Raw genomic sequence first — 7,896 nt, 5'->3', positions numbered from 1 at the left:
TTTCAAGGCCTGAGAACATTCAGACTAATCAAAATGGCACTACTGTAACTTCTTTTTTTCTTTTTCTTTTATTTTTATTTTTTATTTTTTTGAGACAGAGTCTTGCTCTGTTGCCCAGGCTGGAGGGCAGTGGCGCGATCTCGGCTCACTGCAACCTCCACCTCCTGGGTTCAAGTGATTCTCCTGCCTCAGCCTCCTGAGTAGCTGGGATTATAGGTGCACGCAACCACACCCGGCTAATTTTTTGTAGCTTTAGTAGAGACAGGGTTTCACTATGTTAGCCAGGATGGTCTCAATCTCCTGACCTCGTGATCCGCCTGCATCGACCTCCCCAAGTGCTGGGATTACAGGCGTGAGCCATCGTGCCCAGCCTTGTAACTTCTTATAATAGATAATTAATATAAAACTTTGAAAAATGTAGATACAGTTAACTAACCTCTACTAACCTCTATGCACCACACCATTCCATCTTAAAAACAATGGCTGTTTAACAAAATGGAAGGTGACAACAAAGTATCAAAAAACATTCACACACTTAGAGAACATAATTAACAGCAAGCTAGTCAGACAAAACAAACACAAATGTTTTCACATTTTTCATGTTTATTTTTAACTTTGCTTCATAAAGTCACATATAATTGAGGCTTCTTTCAAGTATAGGATTTCTAATATTAAAAATAATATTTTCTACATAGCTCTATAAAGAAATGAAAAAAGCCACAAGCTGCATTGTTTACCATAAATTCATACACCAAAAAGTAAAACACAATCCAATTAAATTTATACATGTTTTCCTTTTGTCCAACAACTGTTTCAGATGTTTTTCTATGTACTTTCAAAATATTTTTATTAAAGTCAGTTCAAATTCATTTATGCAGATTAGGAAAAAAATGATCCATAGTGAATTATTTTAAAAATTACCTTCTATATACTTCTATCCCTCCACCAAACCAACCACCAAATCTATTACTAAAGTGAACAATAATGCAATATACTGTTTGAAGGGGCCCAACGCAATCTGTAATCTTAATTTTCTAAATATCCAAAGATTTCAACTTTCTGCCAATATCAACAAAAAGACTCAAGTGGCCAAAAATCACAGTCAGTAGGATGAAAAAAATCTACAGTATGAAGATTGTTTAACAAAACCTATGCCTTTCTCTCAGGCTACAAGCATTCTTAGACTAGCATTAAATTACATTGTGTGTATACAACTACACCGGTTTAGATTTGTCCTGGAACATATAGTTACATTAACAATAAATAATTTTATAAGTATTTTATAGTTTAATTGGCTCTTAGGCTAGAGGGAAAACAAGCAGTGTGTGTGTGTGTGTGTGTGTGTGTGTGTGTGTGTGTGTGTGTGTGTGAAGAAACTGGTACATATAAACGAACGGCTATGTGTTCCTTTAAATTTTTTTTTTTTATGTGTTCACTTAAATCTTGAGGAAACCTAAAGATGAAGTCTGTTGTATCTTTGTTTTTCCTAAAAAAGGAAAAAAAATCAAAGTCAAGAAAAATGTTAAAGTCTTACAGATATCTACAAGAATATCTACTCTGAAGAAGAAAGAAGTGTTATCCAACAAAAAGGAGATCTATAGATTAAAAAAAGTTTATCTTACTGTCTTAACAACAATAAAGATCTGCAGAGGGAGTCCAGACCACTTGGAACTGAGGCAGCTCTATACAGAAATGAAAATGGTGCAACGATGTGACTGCCCAGATAATGACTAAAGCCAGGTGCAGTGGCTCAGGCCTGTAATCCCAGCATTTTAAGAGGCTGAGGTGGGAGGATTGCTTGAGCCAAGAGTTTGAGACCAGCCTGGGCAACGTAGGGAGACCCTGTCTCTACAGAAAGATTTTAAAATTTAGCTGAGCGGCCGGGCGCGGTGGCTCAAGCCTGTAATCCCAGCACTTTGGGAGGCCGAGGCGGGCGGATCACAAGGTCAGGAGATCGAGACCACAGTGAAACCCCGTCTCTACTAAAAATACAAAAAATTAGCCGGGCGCGGTGGCGGGCACCTGTAGTCCCAGCTACTCGGGAGGCTGAGGCAGGAGAATGGCGGGAACCCGGGAGGCGGAGCTTGCAGTGAGCCGAGATCGCGCCACTGCACTCCAGCCTGGGCAACAGCGTGAGACTCCGTCTCAAAAAAAAAAAAAAAAAAAAAATTTAGCTGAGCACAGTGGCTTCCCCTGTAGTCCCAACTACTCAGGAGGCTGAGGTGAGAGAATTGCTTGAGCCCAGGAGGTCAAGGCTGCCATAAACCTGGATCACCATTGTACTCCAACCTGGGTGACAGGGCAAGACCCTGTGTCAATAAATAAATAAATGACAGAAAGAAAAAAAAAAGAAAATGACAAAAAACAAAATTTCACAAATGTCTTCATGCTTATAATAATATATTAATGCATCATATATCACAAATACAAAGTCTGGAGTTTTCCCCTTAGGCTTATAATAAACTATAAAATTCCTATTTAATGTATTTACTTTTATAAGTCTTCTCTGTTTAGGAGTATATGCTATACAAGTACATACATGCTGGGTTTTTGCCATGAGAACTATAGTTCTCATCTCAAATTAGTGACTTGCCTTTTAGCCCATACTTACATACATTTCATTTCCATTATAAGACACTTAATACCCTTCTAGTGGTACATTCTAATCAACATATTTTGAAAATCTTGATTTTTAAACAAAGCTTGTTATGTATTTAAATAAATGAAACCTGTTAATAATTTAACAGTTGAAGCACAAGATAGTAATTAAGTTGTTTTGTTTAAACTAGTTCACAGCTGCAGGAAAGTGTTTGATTTTACAACTATGACCGAGGTGAGACTGGACAGTTTTAAGCAGTGAAATACTAGAATACAGTGAATGAATAAATAAATAAGGTTTTTTTTAATCAGTGGCCATTCATTAGTTTGCTTTTAGGAACCTGGAAGAAATGGTCTTCTTTAAGTTTCAAATGTTCTGGTAAATGTAGGCGTTTCTTAGCTTCCTCAATATCACCTTGAACTGCTGAAAAAAGTGACCCTAAAGAATCAAAGTTCTTTCAGGTCTGAGGTAGCCAAGGATGGCCACATTGAAGATCTCGCCGCAGAAGTCCTCTTTGAAGATACCCACGATATGCCTTTCCATGGCCTTATTTGTGTTCTTAGAGTATGGGTTCCATCCTATCCTCATGACCATCTTATAGACATCTCCACTTCCAGCACTGGCCCAACCATAATAAATGCCAGTGCATGCATCAGCTGGAAGAGTACTACTTGTTCAGGAAAGTTCGCTGTGGCCATGCCCAGTGCTTGGATCCACAGCACCTGGCCTGGGCAGAAGTAGAGCAGGTGCCTCAGAATGCAGTCTGCTCGCTCGGGGCACGGGCTGTGGCCCAGTCCACGCGTTGCCCAGACCCCCGCACAAGGGGGTCCATCGGGGTACTGGGTGTGAACTCTGTGCTGGGGCAGACACCCACGACACGTGGTGGTGGGTGGGTCTCTCACGCCGCCGACCCCAGGAATAGTTTCTGAGGCAGCTGGACTAGGGAGTACTGTCATCTGCACCTGCTTCTCCCACACACTTCTCTGATGGAGGCCCCCAGGGACGACACTGATGGGAGCAGAGGCTTCTCAGGGATGATTTGGGGATGATTTGGATGGGGAAGGCAGAGAGAAGAAACAGGCGGTCTTGGATTATGCAAGTTCTACTGTATTGATGCAAAACTTCAATTCGTCTGCACCACCTCCATTTAAACTGAATCAAACACGTGTTCGCACAGCATCAGTTTCACTATGTCTGAGGCCCCAGACCCAGGTTGGGGAGAGGTTTGCCTAAGCATGCTGCAAGACCACGCACAGCCAGCGATGTGCAAGTGCACACCTGCACCCACACAGGCGAACACAGCCCAAACATGTGCAGGCGCACAGTGCCGTCTCTCGGCCGACAGACTTCGAAGGGAAGTGAAGTGGGACCCGAGCTGGGTGCCAGGCCAGTGAAAATCCTGAACTGGCTGCTCCTGGCTCTAGAGAGTGCAGATTCATAGGGTATGTTGAGGTGAATGCATGGGTTTTAATGTGTGCTAAGTGACCTCTTTGATGGAGATTTCAGGGTAAGGTTCAATCCTTACACTTCATGACAGCCCTGGCTCCCACCTCGGCCATCATCTTAGGACAAGTCAAACATCCTCTCCAACAACCACTACAATTCAGACACTTCAGATATTTAAGTTCTTCCCCTTGGTGCAAACAAACCCAGCAATGGCAGTTATTGCATCATCTAAAAAGAAACATTCTCTTCTCAATTAAACTCATTCTTGAGTATTCAAATCCAGTGACTAGGCAATTTTAATCATCTTCTCTAAAGCAAACAGAAATTTCCGCCAGATTATCAGGCCCACTTAACTTCCTGAAGCCAGTCCCTGAGGGAGCATCACCAAGTCTCCTACTTAGACCACCGGGCTTGAGGCAGCTCTGGACACCTTGAGCACAGTCAGGGAGAGTGGGAGAAGGGAGCAGAGGGACGCCACCTGCTCCTGCCATCTGGGTCCCTCTGCGTCTCAGTCCCCTTCAGCTGGAGCCCTCCCACTGCTCGCATACACCTCATACTCAGATTTCCAACTGAAATCCTCTTCCCCCTCTCTGGCCAGGCCACAGGCTCTTTCTTGTCTTGGTGAAGCCACAGGTGTGTGACAGCTTGGTCTCCATTTGCCCACCAAACCCAGCCTCCTCACCACTGGCCCCTCAAGTCCTGCTCTCCTCAAGACTTCTTTCCTGACTATCCTGCCCCCAGTCGACCCTGCACCCCAACCTTGCTCTCTTCTCCACCATCACTAAGGAAGGCTTTTCTTGCCTACCAGACAACAAGCTTCTTCCCCGGGCAATTTATTTTCCCTAGCTCAAAGGTTACTGTTCACCCTTGGTGTTTATTGACATGATTTCACTGAACTACAGATGTAGTATGTGTGGCAGCTGGGGTGTGGGGGAGAAACAAAGGTGGCCTATACCATCTACATGTGACATTCCTTTCAGTTTTCCTTCCCAGTTCGTTTGTTTCTTTGTTCTTGCATCAAACATTGCCCATTTATCATTTGTCTGGTATTGTGAAAGACATTGGGCATAAAATAAGATAGATAAGACACAATTTCTCCCCTCAGCCCCCAAGGGAGCTCAGAGTCTAGTAGGACAGTGGTTAGAGGTTCACAGCAGATAGCTACAATACAGTGTAGTGAGTACAGTGATAAGGGAGTGATGCAGAGGGGGTCCGAACCTGGGTGGGGAGGAGGCTCAGCTGAACGTTGAAGGATGAGTAGGCAATAGCCAGGGGAAGGTGGGGGCAGGGGAAGGGAGATCGAGGGATAGCGGTGTAGCAGGGAAAGGAAACTGTGGAAGGCACCATGACGTGTGCTGAGAACTGAGGGTAGTTTGGAGTTGCTGGAACTGAGGTTTGTGAGCGATGAGGCCAGAACTGCTCTAACTCTGGGGGGTGCCATATATACTGCAGTCGTCATCATAGGTAGCCCCTGTTGTGCACAAATTTTGTGGCTTTAGTCCATGGCCCTGAATGTGGCTGAGAGGTAAAGCTAAGCTTGGTGTTAAGGACTACAATCTGATAAGGACTGAAGAACTTGAACTTCAGCCTCATGCTATCCCCGGGTAACTGAGCCCCCACCATGCTGTGTCCCTCTGGGCACCCATATGCTGGTCTTTTCCTTCTCACCCCTTACTCCTTAGATCACAGGCTGTTAGAACTAGAAGAAACTTTAAATGCCATCAAAGGCAATCCCTTCTTTCAACAAATAAAATAACACTAAAGCAAATAAAGGCCCAGAAAAGGGATTGGTTTGCCAGAGGTCACATAGTCAGTGGTAAAATCTTCCAGGTCTGTTCTTCCCCCAGACCCACTTACCTACTGGCAATATCCCCAACATACACCCTGCCCCCCGCAACTTCTCTTGGTGTTTTCTTTCAGGCGTTTGGATGTGGCTGAGGCTGATTTGCCAAATCCCCTCCCTAAACCTTACAATTAATGAATTGGGGGTGGGTCCTGGCAGTTGGACAATGAGGCCCCTGGAGAGGTTTATTGGGGAACTGTAGGAAATGCATTTCCTTCCTGAGCAAACTTCCAGAAGTGCCAGGTGCTCCTGGATGTGTGGGAAGGACCTGCACACAGCCACTGGGTAGAAATTCTCAAAGGAAGTTTGGAAGAAGGGGAGCCTTGGGAGACACACAAATGTAAGGCAGCAGAGCTCCCATCTTTAACATTTCCCCTCACCCCTTTGGGAAAGACTGCCAGAGACACCTGTGCAGCCTGGTGTGTGGTCTGGGGTGACTGTAGAGAGGGGCAGTCAAAGGAAGAGAGACTTTCCTGTTGCCACCTACTTGGTAGTGTCATCGGGGTTGGGGTCGGGGGCAAACACTTGGAATTTCAGGCCATGATCAGGGAGGGAGCAGTGGTCCCCCCACTCCGCCCTCATGATGCTGGGAGGGCTGGAAGGAGCCTAGAATGCTCAGAAGCCCCTGGTGCCTGTGCAGCTGTAGGCCCGGGTTGCACATGTGTCAATTCTGTGTATCAACAGCAGGTGTTTATCCTCTCTTCCCCTATTTTCTCTCCCCTTGATGTCAGGCTGTCCCGTGACTTGTTTTGGCCAATGGAATATGAGAGCAACACTAGCAGGAGCTTTAAATGGGTTTGTGTTTTGGCTTCATCTCCTGAGCTTTCCGGGTTATGGGGAGAGCTTGTCCTGAGTGTCTGCTAGTTCCAGGACGAAGACCCACAGTCTGAAGCAGAGCCACAACATCCGACGTGCAGGCTATTGAATGAGAAATAAATACAATTGCCATCTGAGATTTCAGGGTTGTTTGTTAAGCAGCATGGTCAGAGCAAACCCTAGCATACAGTTATTTTGAGAAAGACTGAAAACACAAATGACCAGTGACTTAACACAAAAAGGTTTTCTTCTCTCATGTAAAAATCCAAAGGTAGGCCATCCAAGGAGTCACCAAGACCCAGGACCCTTCCAGCTTTCAGTTTCATCCTCTCCAGGTTGTGGCCTTCATCTTCATGATCCAAAGTGGAGTGAGTGATCAGAGTCCACATTCTAGCCAGCAGGAAGTAAGGTTGAGGGAGGGCAGAAGGACATGCCTGTCCCTTTAAGGAGACTTCCTAAAAGTTTTACACAGGGAGTAATTTTGAAAATATTTAACGACCAGTAAGGCGTGGGTTTCAGTTAATCAGAATGAACGCCAGCTATAAACAACAGGTACATCTCTACCTGGGCATGTGGGGTAACTACCAGCCCTGATCACATCTTTCCACTTACAGATCTCATTGGCAGATCTTAGTCACATGACCACACATAGCTTCAAGGAAGCCTGGGAAGCACAGTCTTTACTCCAGACAGCCTTGGATCCAAACACAAGTTGGAGGTTCTAGTATCGAGGGAGAAGGAGAAGGTATTTACAGTGGGACAGCTAGTGTCTCTGCTATGCAATTAAAGATACTTAGCAGATCTCTTGGTACAGGTCCATAAGCCCTTTCCACAATTTTAAAAAGAATTTTCCAAGTTTCTCTGAAAACTTTCATGAAAAAGTATTTTTCATAAATCATTAGTCAGCAGAATCTGACCTGATGTGTCTATTCAATTTGGGGCGAATATTCATACATTTGCTGCAGAAATATAATGTGTTTGATTATGAGGTACTATCCTGGATCCCCCTACATACATACAGTATGTATACACATACGCATATATGCATGTACACAGTATTACCTTTATAAAATCTAAAAAAAGCCTGAACTTGAAGCACGTTTGCAGGGTTTTGGATAAATCAGGTGATCATACATCCCAGTTTTACAATTGTAGTCCTGGTGAAATTATTGATAGCTCCCCCACCCCTCCT

At 44.4% G+C, this 7,896-nt stretch overlaps 1 pseudogene; it reads right to left on the bottom strand.

The window, feature by feature from the left end:
* Positions 1-2,771: 2,771 nt before the first annotated feature.
* On the bottom strand, positions 2,772-6,470 carry LOC105493745 (riboflavin kinase pseudogene; annotated as a pseudogene).
* Positions 6,471-7,896: the final 1,426 nt, after the last annotated feature.

The sequence above is a fragment of the Macaca nemestrina genome, chromosome 1, assembly GCF_043159975.1.
Source record: "Macaca nemestrina isolate mMacNem1 chromosome 1, mMacNem.hap1, whole genome shotgun sequence".
Classification (NCBI taxonomy): Eukaryota; Metazoa; Chordata; class Mammalia; order Primates; family Cercopithecidae; genus Macaca; species Macaca nemestrina.
The sequence above is the reverse complement of the archived record's forward strand: the minus strand, read 5'-3'. Positions and strand labels throughout refer to the sequence as shown.